The 12,638-nt window shown below is 47.6% G+C and overlaps 1 protein-coding gene across 1 annotated transcript in view; it reads right to left on the bottom strand.

Moving 5' to 3' along the window:
• SOX5 (SRY-box transcription factor 5) overlaps positions 1 to 10,010 on the bottom strand; it is a 909,709-nt gene extending 899,699 nt beyond the window's left edge. Inside the window, exon 1 of the mRNA XM_077340178.1 lies at positions 9,994 to 10,010. The gene's annotated coding sequence lies outside the window, so the exon portion shown is untranslated. The remainder of the gene's footprint in view (positions 1 to 9,993) is intronic.
• Between the last annotated feature and the right edge of the window lie 2,628 nt (positions 10,011 to 12,638).

Below are 12,638 nucleotides of genomic sequence, written 5' to 3'. Positions count from 1 at the left end.
AAGGCTCGGAAATGGCCTAAGGACTGTATCTAAACGGCATGATGCCGAAACACTCCCCCCCCCCCCAATCTAGGCCATAGATGAAGCTGCAATAAAAGCTCCACTGTATACAATTATCTAGTCTCCAGCCGCATCCCTAAAGCAGATGTAATTAGGGATCTTGGGAGCCAAGCTGTGCATGGTCTTAATTACAGAACCAACATGGGATACTTATTTGTTCCAACAGTTTAGAAGAGAAAGAGAGAAAGAAAGGGGGGGGGGAATAATCTTTGGGGACACGTCTAATTGAACCGAGAAGTTATTTTTATACTCGTGTTGACTGAAGACGCGCACAGCTGGTTAGGATACCGCATTGTTTGGCCTGCGATTGGGGTGGACAGCTTTATGGTTTGTTTTCCAAAACACCGAGGCATAGCCCAAGTGAACAGATTTGATGGCTTTCCTTGCACCTTGTGCTGGCCTGGCTGCAGGAGAGCAACTGCCTTCTCTTGGGTTGTTCTCAGATGGGTCTAAACACACAATCAGGGCTGTCAAGGTCCCAACTGGAGCAAGGGACACGTGCTTCCCAAATTAGAATCATAGAATCATAGAGTTGGAAGGGGCCACACAGGCCATCTAGTCCAACCCCCTGCTCAACGCAGGATTAGCCCTAAGCATCCTAAAGCATCCAAGAAAAGTGTGTATCCAACCTTGGCTTGAAGACTGCCAGTGAGGGGGAGCTCACCACCTCCTTAGGCAGCCTATTCCACTGCTGAACTACTCTGACTGTGAAAAACTTTTTCCTGATATCTAGCCTATATCGTTGTACTTGAAGTTTAAAGCCATTACTGCGTGTCCTCTCCTCTGCAGCCAGCAGAAACAGCATCCTGCCCTCCTCCAAGTGACAACCTTTCAAATACTTAAAGAGGGCTCTCATGTCCCCTCTCAACCTCCTTTTCTCCAGGCTGCTTCCTGCTTCCTGCTTCCTGCTTCCGCTTGAAGTTTCAACAGGGAATAAGTGAAAAAATGAAATAAAATTTGAAACTCACTAACATTGGAAGACTTCTCTGGGGAATACTTGGAAGCAACAATGGTAGCTCTAGGAAACACTGGAAACTGAGTGGCTTTACCATAGAGATTCTGGTGATTCCTAGAGTTACTACCATTACTTCTGGGTTTTATCTATTTATTTATTTTTAGATTCCTATATCACCGTTCTCCAATGGTCTCATGCCAGTTTCCAAACTCAGTAAATATAATAAAACCCATACAACATCTCATAAAAACAATTACAAATTATCACAATTAAACAGATGGTGAATCAATCTTAATAGCGCCCTAACCCTCACTCCCCGCCCCCATTCAGCCCAAGGGTCAGTTCTCTTATAGTAGGAGTAAGGGCCAGATCTAATCTTACCATAGAGTTTCTGATGATTCCTAGAGCTACCACCGTCACTTCTGGATTTCCCCTGAAAGTGACATCATGACACTTGCGGAGATGCCTTCACACTGTGTCCACATCTCCCCACCCTCCCATCAGTTGCCAGGCTCACATTGTGGGATCCTACAAGATGGCTGCTTTGTAACCAAGATAGCCAACCCCCATCCTATGAGCTGACAGCCACGCACCAAAGTGTCTTCTGGGAATACAAGGCCACAGCTCTACCCAAGCAGTCAGGACACTGGTAGCCCTGCTGGGACCAGCAATGCAAGAGGACACAACAGGCATGGCTTGCACCCATCATGGCATTTGCAGGTGCACACGGCCATTTACCAAATCCAAGGAAATATCTGAAATGCTGGTAAAGTAGAACTCTTGTTCCATCTACACCCCCCCCCCCATTGGTGCATTCTTGAGTCCAAATAGTTGCTTAATCCTGGTGCTGGCAGGGGCTCATAGGAACTGTAGTCCATGAACATCTGGGGAGCCACAGTTTGGTCACTCCTGGCATAGTGTAACATCCTCCCCCCCCTCATTTCCCCCTATCAACTGATAGTGGCAGGTCAGAGCGTAAACAGTAACCCTATTGGTACCCCTCCTTCTGACGTCTCATTGCAGTAACTCCCCTGCCGTCCTGTTCTCTCTGTGTATGTATTTATAAACTTATTTAGGCAATCTGTATGCGGCCTCTCTAGAGACCTTCTCAGGGCAGCTCACAATGTAAAAACAAATACAATCAGATCATCCAGAAAAGCACCATAACTCGGTCAGTATTAACACGGACTGAGGTGAATGACGTAATATAACACAGATCAACCTAACAGCAAAAGGCAACCGATGAACTAGGATTGGGACCGCAGAATTCTACCAGAATCCAGGAGGCATCATAGAGACTGTTGTGTATGTGGACAATCTGAGACAGGGAGCTTGGAGCCAGAGACAGGGATCCTGGACATTTGAATGGGATTTATCAGGTCCCTGTTCCTAAATGGACCTATCAGGTGCCTCCGTTAAGGACCAATGGCATCTCTTGGTGGGAGCCTCAAACATATATATGCGCTTGCTAGTTTTGCTTGTAGCTTTCAGTGTTCTTGTGCTTAGTAGAGAGTTGGTTGTTTGGAGCTCAATTCATGGGTTTAACAGAGACCAACAAAAAATCAGGGGTATAGACTTTCAAGAGTCAAAGTTGCCTCCATTGGACACCTGGCAAAAGGAGAATTGATTCTCCAAAATAGCGATCCACAACCTGTGGGCTGGGGACCACATGTGGTCCGTCAACTAATTGGAGGTGGGCCACAAAGGACGCCTTCTCCCCACCCCTTTACTTCATCCCCCCCGGCCCTTTACAACACACTTTGGGTGTCATTGTCTCCCATCACTCCCAGATGGGACTATCTGGTTGCAGAGAAACAAGCTCAGGGTTCCCATTGATTTGTCATTGTCATGAGTTAAAATTTCCATGAAAATAAAATGTTCCTTATGTTCATTGTTGTGGCGTGTCTGTATCTTATTTTGAAGGGATGTTTAAACATTACCATAGCGATCAGAGAGCGTTAGGGCAGTGGTTGAGAGTAGAGGAGTAAACTACCCCTCCCCACCGGGCCTCAGTAAAATTGTCAAGCGTTGAGTGGTCCCCAGTGATAAAAAGGTTGGGGACCACTGCTCCAAAACTTATACCTCCCAAAATGTGTTGGTCTCTGAAGTGCTATACGGGTTGGAAAACTAGTGGAATGATATCCGTTCACAGCCACCAATACCTTCAAAGGGCTTTGAACGTTCTAATGTGCCATATCGATGCTACATACTGCTGTTACCGGGTTTTTTAATTCATTAAGTATTTTCATCTATGCCTTCTGTTTGGGATCAGGGGAAGGGGAGGGCACTGTTTCAAGCCTTCCCAGAGCACTGCTTGGGCTCTGTGGGTCAAGTAATCAAGCCAGGAGTCAACCCCAAGTCCCTGTCAGATCTCTTCACCGGTGCGGAAGTCTTCTGGCCTCCCTACGAAATGCATCTGGAGGAACGAGACTTCGCCACAGCCTCGCGGTTCTGCCGCCGCGATTCCAGGAGTTCCCTGGGATCCCATCACGCTCCGAACTTAAATAACAACAGCAATTACAGAGCACTTTCCTCGTTCGCAAAGTCCTATGCAAACAATAATTAAGCGCCGCAGCTGCATTTTTAACAAGCCTCGGATAATTTCATGACAGATAAGCGAGGCTGGAAATTATGCAATGTGGGAGTTTCCTCATTCCTCTAGATAAACCGGAGCCTGAGCCAACACGCTGGACATCTTCTCTCCAAAGAGTAGTCATGGTCCTGAGCAGCAGGAGGAGGAGAGCTGGGCTTTTGTACCCAGCCTTTTAATATCCAATATTACACCATAACAACCTATGGATGCAAAAGCTGGACCCTGAAGGAGGAAGACAGGAGGAGAAGAGATGCTTTCGAATTATGGTGTTGGAGACGAATGCTGTGAACCTCATGGACAGCCAAAGTTACCAACAAGACAGTTTTAGAGAGGAGCATACAAACTATGTCATTAGAAGGGAAGATATTACAGCTAAAGCTCACTTACTTTGGACACATCATGCAATCAAACTCACTAGAAAAATCATTAATGCTCAGCATGGTCAGCGGCAGAAGGAAATGTGGTCGCCAAAGGATCCACTGTCTCGACACGATCAAAGCCGACACAGGGATGACCATGAACCAACTGAAAGAAGCAGTCAGAGACAGGGACGGATGGCGGAGACTTTCCTATAGAATCACTGAGGGTCGGACATGACTGAATGGATAACGTCATCATCATCGTTGATGTTATCCTTTTGTGTGCTGGCCTCGTTGTTAAAAGGTTTACTCTGTTTTCCTAGGGTTGTGTGCCCTTGGCTGGCAATCAGCAAGAGACAGGGACAGGGTAGGGACATGGGGTGGCCATCAGCTGATTGCAAGACATCACTTCTGGATCTCTTTTAGAGATGATGCCAGTCCTCCTTAGGAATCATTGAAAATATCATGGTTTTACCCTAGAGTTTTGGCCAATTCCTAGAGGGAGAGGAGGTCACTTCCAGGTTTTCCCAGAAGTCATGTCACAATGCCGCCTGGAGTTCATTATTGTATTCCCCACCACCACCACCACCACCACCACCACCACCACCAATGCTGGGAGGAGGGCCTTGCTCCCACCATGGAGCTGGTAATCATATATTTGCCACACTCTAGGAGAGGTACCTGAGTTCTGGAAAACGGGGTAGGGAAGAACAGTTAAACCATCTAAACAACTTAAACATCAGTTAAACAAGTACAACGATATAGGCTAGATCTCAGGGGGAAAAAATTCAGTCAGAGTAGTTCAGCAGTGGAATAGGCTGCCTAAGGAGGTGGTGAGCTCCCCTCACTGGCAGTCTTCGAGCAAAGGTTGGATACACACTTTTCTTGGATGCTTTAGGATGCTTAGGGCTGATCCTGTGTTGAGCAGGGGGTGGGACTAGATGGCCTGTATGGCCCCTTCCAACTCTATGATTCTGTGATTCTATGATTCTATCTGCGACTGTCCTAAGCTCCCAATGCTAAGTTCTGCAGCTGCCATTTCTCTTCTAAATATCCACAGAGGACATCTGCTTAAGGCTCTTCCAGCAGCTCTCTGGTCTAAGCCTGAAATTCTGTAACTGGAATTTGAAGCTGGCTCTTTCTGCACCAACGGCACATGGTCTATCTCCGAGCGACCGTCCCCCTGTATCTCCTGGAACTTTTATTAACATTTCATCTTTATTGCATTGATCTTCTGTTTTCCCTGGCTGTGCAGCGCATTTTTAGCCAGCTCTTCCTCCATGGCTTTCTGTTCCCATCTTTCTTCTCATACTAAGCATGTGCAGTAGGTTTGGGCGAGTGACTGGCTGAACTTTACCCAGCGAGATTTATGGCAGAGTGGGGATTTGCACCTGAGCCGGCCAGTTCCCACCGCAGAGCTAAAGGCAGGCTGCCATGAAGTTTCCTCTCTGGGAGTTCTCACTCCCTGCAGTTAAAAGGGTGGCCAAACTGTGTCTCTCTGGATGCTCATGGACTACAATTAACATGAGCCCCTGCCAGCAGCGCTGGCAGGGGCTCATGGTAATTGTAGTCCATGAGCATCCAGAGGGACACAGTTTGACCACTTCTGTACCCATGGACATCCGACGAGCCACAGTTTGACCACTCCTGCACCCGTTCACCCTTCAGTTTAGAAGTAAACCTGGAGGTACACATTGCCTTTTGACATAACTTTGGGGACAATGTAGAAACAAGAACCAGACTCAATTTCTGGCCTACCGGTGGGGGGTCCGTGAAACTGGAGAGTCTGCTATGAAGTTCCCGGTGGCGTTTCACACCCTCCATTTTAACGCCAACAAAAGGCTCTTCACGGAGAAGGAAAATCTACGGTATTAGAGGCTCCAAAGACCACTGGTGGAAATATTTAGTGTTTGCCTTTCGACAGTCTATGCACACAGTATGGAAATGCCAGACTGAGGCCACTCTCTTTCCCCCCCGTACAATGGCATGTTTTGTGCTTCAAATCCTGTATGCGTAGCACATGCAGGGTTGAATAAAGAGCACGCTTCACCACATTCTTTTGGCCTAATCATGGCTGTGGGAGCACAACACCTCCTAGAACAAGGAGACAAGGACAAGAAGAAGAGTAGGTTTTTATACCCGGCTATTTTTTTGCTTTAAGGAGCATCAGAGAATCATAGAGTTGGACGGGAACTCCAGGGTCAAAGAGGCTTACAGTCTCCTTCTCTTCCTCTCCCCACAACAGGCACCTTGTGAGGTAGGTGGGGCTGAGAGAGCTCTGAGAGAACTGTGCTCAGCCCAAGGTCACCCAGCTGGCTACATGTGCGGAAGGAGCGGGGAATCAAACCCGGCTCGCCAGATTAGAAGTCAGCACTCCTTACCGCTACACCAAACCGGCTCTCACCAAGTGAGTACACAATGAAGGGACCTCCTTGAACTCAGCGGCCATCTTGGTTGCCAAAAGAAATCACTTCTGTAAAATAAGCTCTTGGGTGACCTAATCTTACAACAGGCTATGCTGCACTAAACAGACATTTTAAAATGTATGTGTAAAATAAAAGTGCGAGGTGTCACTGAAATTATTTGAGTTTGTAATAACTTGGTGCCTTTCAACAGTTAAAATTCAGCACTTTAATTACAGGAGATTTATAATAAGTGTATATATGCCTATTCGGCAGAGCTGTTCGAGAAAGTTTGGAATTAATTAACTTGGTATCCCCTCTGCTGGTCAATTGAAAAATCCACCTTTCCCCCCTTCCATTCAGAAAGGGCATTTTTGTGGCTCCTGAGAAATTCCTCCTGCCTTTCATCTGTGTCTCGCATTTAGACTGAGAGTTCAGAAGATCAGAAAGTCTACCCTTATTGCCCAGTATCGTGCTGTTTCCAGATCTGGAATTCAGAAGACCAGGAAGTCTATGATAGATCAAGATGGGTTGCCATGTTAGTTGGCCTGCAGCAGTAGGAAACAGCAAGGTCCAGGAGCACCTTAAAGATGAACAAAATTTGTAGCAAGGTAGGAGCTTTCGGGACTCACTGCTCACTTCTTCAGATATCTCCAGAGGTTGCGTTCACCACACAAAATGCTTGCGTTCACCACACAGTCAAAACCTCACATCTTCCGAAACAATCCTGGAGCCCACAGCATGGCTACACACAGAATCAAAGAATCAGAGTTGGAAGGGACCTCCTGGGTCATCTAGTCCAACCCCCTGCACTATGCAGGATACTCTCATTCCTATAGCTCATCACCTGCCACCCCCTTGAGCCTTCACAGAATCAGCCTCTGCATCAGATGTCTATCCAGCCTCTGTTTAAAAATGTGCAAAGATGAAGAGCCCACCACCTCCCGAGGAAGCCTGTTCCACTGAGGAACCGCTCTAACTGTCAGGAACCTCTTCCGGATGTTTAGACGGAATTTCTTTTGCATTAATTTCATCTCATTGGGTCTGGTCTGTCTCTCTGGGGCAAGAGAGAACAACTCTGCTCCATCCTTGATGTGGCACAAATATTGTTAAATCAAGTGATAGCATAAGTTAGCCTCTCTAAACTTTTTCACTGTTGAGAACCCCCTGAAACCTTCTTCAGGCTTCGAGAAATCCCATAAGTGGCATGATGGAGCAGAATATGGTTGGGAAGCAGAACTGTGCACATGCTCCCCAGAGCCCTTCCCATTCCCTTCCCTTCCAGGCCCATTACTGGCTATTTTGAGAGTGGAAGGTAGGTCAATGTGACCATATATGAACATATTACCCAATTAATTAATATCCATCTATTCAGGAAACCCTTCCAGGGCCATCAAGAAACCCCTTGGGTTTCACAAAACCCTGGTTGAGAAAGCCTGGCATAAGCTATGTGACAAGAATGAAGTTTTCTGTAGAACACCAGTAGGCACTTCTCTGGTTGGGACCACCTGGTGTATTGTAGCTTGCTATTTGCCATGTCACACAGTTCAAGAGGCCCTCATATCTACTGGACCCTCCAGAGCCCCCATCAGAAATGTCCAGCTTGAACATCTGGAATGAGCCAGTGTTAAAGACCTGACAACTTTGGATCACAGTTTAATATTCTAACGACTAGTATAATGTTGAAATTGTCATGCGATTAATTTCTAGGATAAATTTTTGTATGGTCTATGGACACTGCCCTGGAAGGTTTTCCTGATTGGGTGGAAGTTAATTAATTTTACTATATTTTTAAAAGGTGTTAAACATTTATCAGGTGATTTGACCATCTGCTCATGTTGACCTGCCCCCCTCCCGCCAATGGCCAATGATGGGCCTGGAGGGGGTGGGAAGGGGAGGGGCCCCAGGTGGGCGTGTCCACAGCTCTGCTTCCCAACCCTATTCTGCATGATCGCGCCACTTCTGGGGTTTCTCAAAGCCTGGAGAATGTTTCTCAACGGTAAAAAAGTTGAGAAAGGCTGTTTTAGAAGACAGGGTAAACATTCATGCATTAGTCACCTCTGCCAAGTTGATCTTTCATTTCCCACTTCTCTGTCTCTCTCTCTCTCTCACTCACTTTGAGGAAAAGTGCAAACAGCATTTGCATCTAAAGAGGTGCAGAGACCGGGAGCTTGATCCTGCCCATCGGCCACTCAAGAGGTATTCAGGAAGCCACTAAAGGGCCCCTGGCAGCTGCTCAGTTCAACGCGCCGACACTTCACCATCTCACCATCCGGAGAAGTAGGTGCTAGACCCGGCAATAGCAGCTGCGGCACTCCTCCCAGCAGGGAGATCTCTTTGAGAGGAAGCAACTTGAAGCCGTAAACTGCGCTGCCACTGGTGTGGGTTTAAAGGAGGTCACCATAAGTGGGTCTCGCTCACAGGCCCCCCCAGGGACAGAATGGAAACGCCTTACACTCTTTCGAGCGACGCCTGACCTAGCCAGTGTGGTCCACACAATGGTCCCTTCCAGGCTAGATGACTGAAGCTCGCTCTTACGCGGCGCTGAAAACTTGAAGCTGTTCTGAAAACTCCAACCGGTCCAGAATATGGAAGGGCAAGGCCTTACAGGGACTCTGTGGAGGGCACTTATTTGACCTGTGCTCTCCCAGTTGCGCTGGCTCCAGATTGGAGACTGAATCAGGTTCAAGGTTCTGGTCTTGACCTTTGAAGTTTTAAAGGGTCTGTGACCATCGTACCCATGGCTCCCTGGCGCCAAGGAGATTGGACTGGCCTCAGCCAGCAGCAGGGTCTCCTCGGTGGATTAATTTCATCCCATTGGTTCTGGTCCATCCCTCCAGGGCAAGAGAGGACAACTCTGCTCCATCCTCTACACCAGTGGTCCCCAACCTTTTTATCACCGGGGACCACTCAACGCCGGGGACCACTCAACACCTTTTACTGAGGCCCAGTGGGGGGGGGGGTAGTTTACTTCTCTACTCTCAACCACTGCCCTAACGCTCTCTGATCGCTATGGTAATGTTTAAACATCCCTTCAAAATAAGATACAGACACACCACAACAATGAAGTGTGTTGTAAAGGGCTGGGGGGGGGATGAAGTAAAGGGCCTGGGGGGGGAAGGCATCCTTCGGGGCCCCCCTCCAATTAGTCGAAGGACCACATGTGGTCCGCAGCCCACAGGTTGGGGATCGCTACTCTACACAGCAGCCTTTTAAGTACTTGAAGATGGCTATCAGATCCCCTTTCAGTCGCCTCCTCTCCAGGCTAAACAGACCAAGCTCCCCCAACCTTTCCTCGTACATCTTGGACTCCAAACCCCTCAGGACTTCCTGCTCTTTTGAACACGCTTCCTCCCTGCTTGCCTCCAGAACCGACAAAACGAAAGAATGGCTAGACCAGCCTTTCTCAAAGGTTGAGAAAGCCTGAGTTAGACAATTAGTTAGGACTCTGCTCACCACCCTTCCTTCTACTCAAAGTTGTTTTTCTTCTACATAAAGCTAATTTATTCTCTTAAGCAGCTTGGTGCTGGCCCTCTTTGCATATTTCAGCTCTGCCAACAGAACGGGGATTAATCAGAAACATTTGCAGTGGTAGTAATGGACAGAGAGTTATTGATGACTCACTTTAGCAGATAACCTTTCCTCAGAACTGTAGCCTTCAGTGCAAGGATCTGGCCTGGTAAAGTCCAGAAGCAGCTGGCTCTCATTACCCCCAAATTATTTCAGCTGAGGGTGAGGAAGAGAACTTTGTGGATCAAATCTGTGCTCCAGACCAGGGGTAGTCAACCTGTGGTCCTCCAGATGTCCATGGACTACAATTCCCATGAGCCCCTGCCAGCATTTGCTGGCAGGGGCTCATGGGAATTGTAGTTCATGAATATCTGGAGGATCACAGGTTGACTACCCCTGCAGACTACACCAAGCTGTAGCTGGCAGGATAATTCCCTGCTCTTGAGGAGACCTGAAGGCTCAGAAGCCTGAGGCCCAAACACCACCTGATTATCTTGTCCCATTTTAGAAGAAGAAAGAAGAAGAGTTGGTTCTTATATGCCAATAAATTTTGGCCAATAAAGCAAAGAAATGTCAGGACAGACAAAAGGAAGTGCTCCTTTATACAGAGAGGGGTTAAAATGTGGGATTTGCTGCCAGAGGATGTCCTGATGGCCACAGGAATGAACAGCTTTCAGAGGGGATTAGGTAGATTCGCGGAGGGGAAGTTATCAGTGTATTAGTCATGGTGACTGAGGGGAACCTCCATGTTCAGAAGCACTCAACCTCTGAATCGCAGAGCCAGGAAGCAACTTCACGGGAAGGCTTTGACCTCTATGCTCTGTTGTTAGCTATCCAGTGGAACTGGTTGGTCACTGTGAGGGGAAGAGGTCTGAGGGCACGGAAGGAACCGAGGGAAAGAAAACTGAGGGGTGGAAAAAGAACTTAGGAAGAGAACTGAGGGGTGGAAAGAGAACTGGGGGAAAGAAAACTGAGGAGACAACTGATGGAGTGAAACTGAGGGAAAGAACTGAGGAAGAAAACTGAGGGGTGGAAAAAGAACTTAGGAAGAGAACCAAGGGGTGGGAAAGAAAACGGAGGGAAAGAACTGAGGAAGAGAACTGAGGGGTGGAAAGAGAACTGGGGGAAAGAAAACTGAGGAGACAACTGATGGAGTGAAACTGAGGGAAAGAACTGAGGGAAAAAACTGAGGAAGAAAACTGAAGGGTGGAAAGAGAACTGAGGGAAAGAAAACTGAGGGAGACAACTGATGGAGTGAAAATAGAACTGAGGGAAAAAACTGAGGAAGAGAACTGAGGGGTGGAAAGAGAACTGGGGGAAAGAAAACTGAGGGAGACAACTGATGGAGTGAAACTGAGGGAAAGAACTGAGGGAAAAAACTGAGGAAGAGAACTGAGGGGTGGCAGGGGCTCATGGGAATTGTAGTCCATGAACCTCTGGAGGGCCACAGGTTGACTACCCTTGATGTAAAGCACCAAGATGCCATCCAGGTGAAAATCTAGGCATGACACCCCTGCATCAGGTGATGCTCTGGAATTTCCTCCCGAACTCCAGAATGTCATCCATCGTACCAACATTACTTCTGGTTTTCACTAGAAGTGACGATGGCATGTAATGTGAACATAATTTCCACCCCACATCCTGCCTCCAAGTCTCCCAGGGGTCCCAGGCAGCATGGCCTGTCAACCCTACTTGTGACAGAAAGAGGCACCTGTATCAGGTCCACAGGTGTGTCCATATCACTTTGTTTTCTCTGTCCTGGATCGCTGTCTTCTGGAAATGAGCTGGCAAAGTGCTGAGGAGGTCGAATGTCCAGTTATCACTCCAGACTGCTGGCGAGGAGCTTATATTTTTGAAGCGTTCCCCTCTCTAATTCATTCTCTGAAAGCAGGAAAACGGGCAGAGGTTATGGAGCTATTTTCTTTGATGTGCCTTTTTATAATCCGCAGGGAGGTTTTTTACAAGCAGGAGGGTTACAAATGTGACTCACCCCGAACAGCACTGGTACAGCCCCGTTCGATCATTTTTGGATTTATTTCCCACCTTTTTATTCCATCTGTAGTCCACGGAGCTTGGGGGTGGAACATGCGGTTTTCCCACCATCCATGTTATGTTCCGCAAAGCCCCACGAGAGAAGTCAGGCTGCAAGAGAATGATTGGCCCAAGGTCACCCGGTACGTTTTATGATAAAACCACATCTTCAAAATCTAAAAAGGTATGTGGTCCTTGGGGAAGAGGAGGGCAAGGGGGGATGGGATAGCTGTTTATATAAAGAGGAGACCTGTTGAAAAGGGGGGGGGCAACTTGTTTACTACACCTTTAGAGGAAAGGATGAGGAGCAGTGGGTTCAAATTATGGGAAAGGAAGTTCCACTTCAGTATTAGAAAGCTTTTGCTGATGGTGGGGGCTTTTTGTAAGATGGAACACGCTGCCTTGGAGCATGGTGGAGTCTCCTTTGTTGGACGTTTTGAGGGGGAGTTGGAGGTTTTTTAAAGCTCCCGAGAAAGTTAGGAGGTAGGACTGGATGGCCCTCTGGTGTCTCTTGTGGCTCTGTGTGATTCGGATTCTGAATCTCCTGCACTTAGGGAAGGAATTTTGCTGAGTTCTATGGAAAGGAGGCATCTTCTATCTGCTTGAAATTCTGAGCCCTCCAATTTCTTAATGCTCTGAAGAGCCTGTCGGGTCACAGAGAGGAGAAAGAAGGAGGGATCCATTCTCAGCAGCCGTGGCTTCCTTTGCAATGAAAATGGGCACTATTT

This window comes from Paroedura picta, chromosome 5, assembly GCF_049243985.1.
Source record: "Paroedura picta isolate Pp20150507F chromosome 5, Ppicta_v3.0, whole genome shotgun sequence".
Taxonomy (NCBI): domain Eukaryota; kingdom Metazoa; phylum Chordata; class Lepidosauria; order Squamata; family Gekkonidae; genus Paroedura; species Paroedura picta.
The sequence above is the reverse complement of the archived record's forward strand: the minus strand, read 5'-3'. Positions and strand labels throughout refer to the sequence as shown.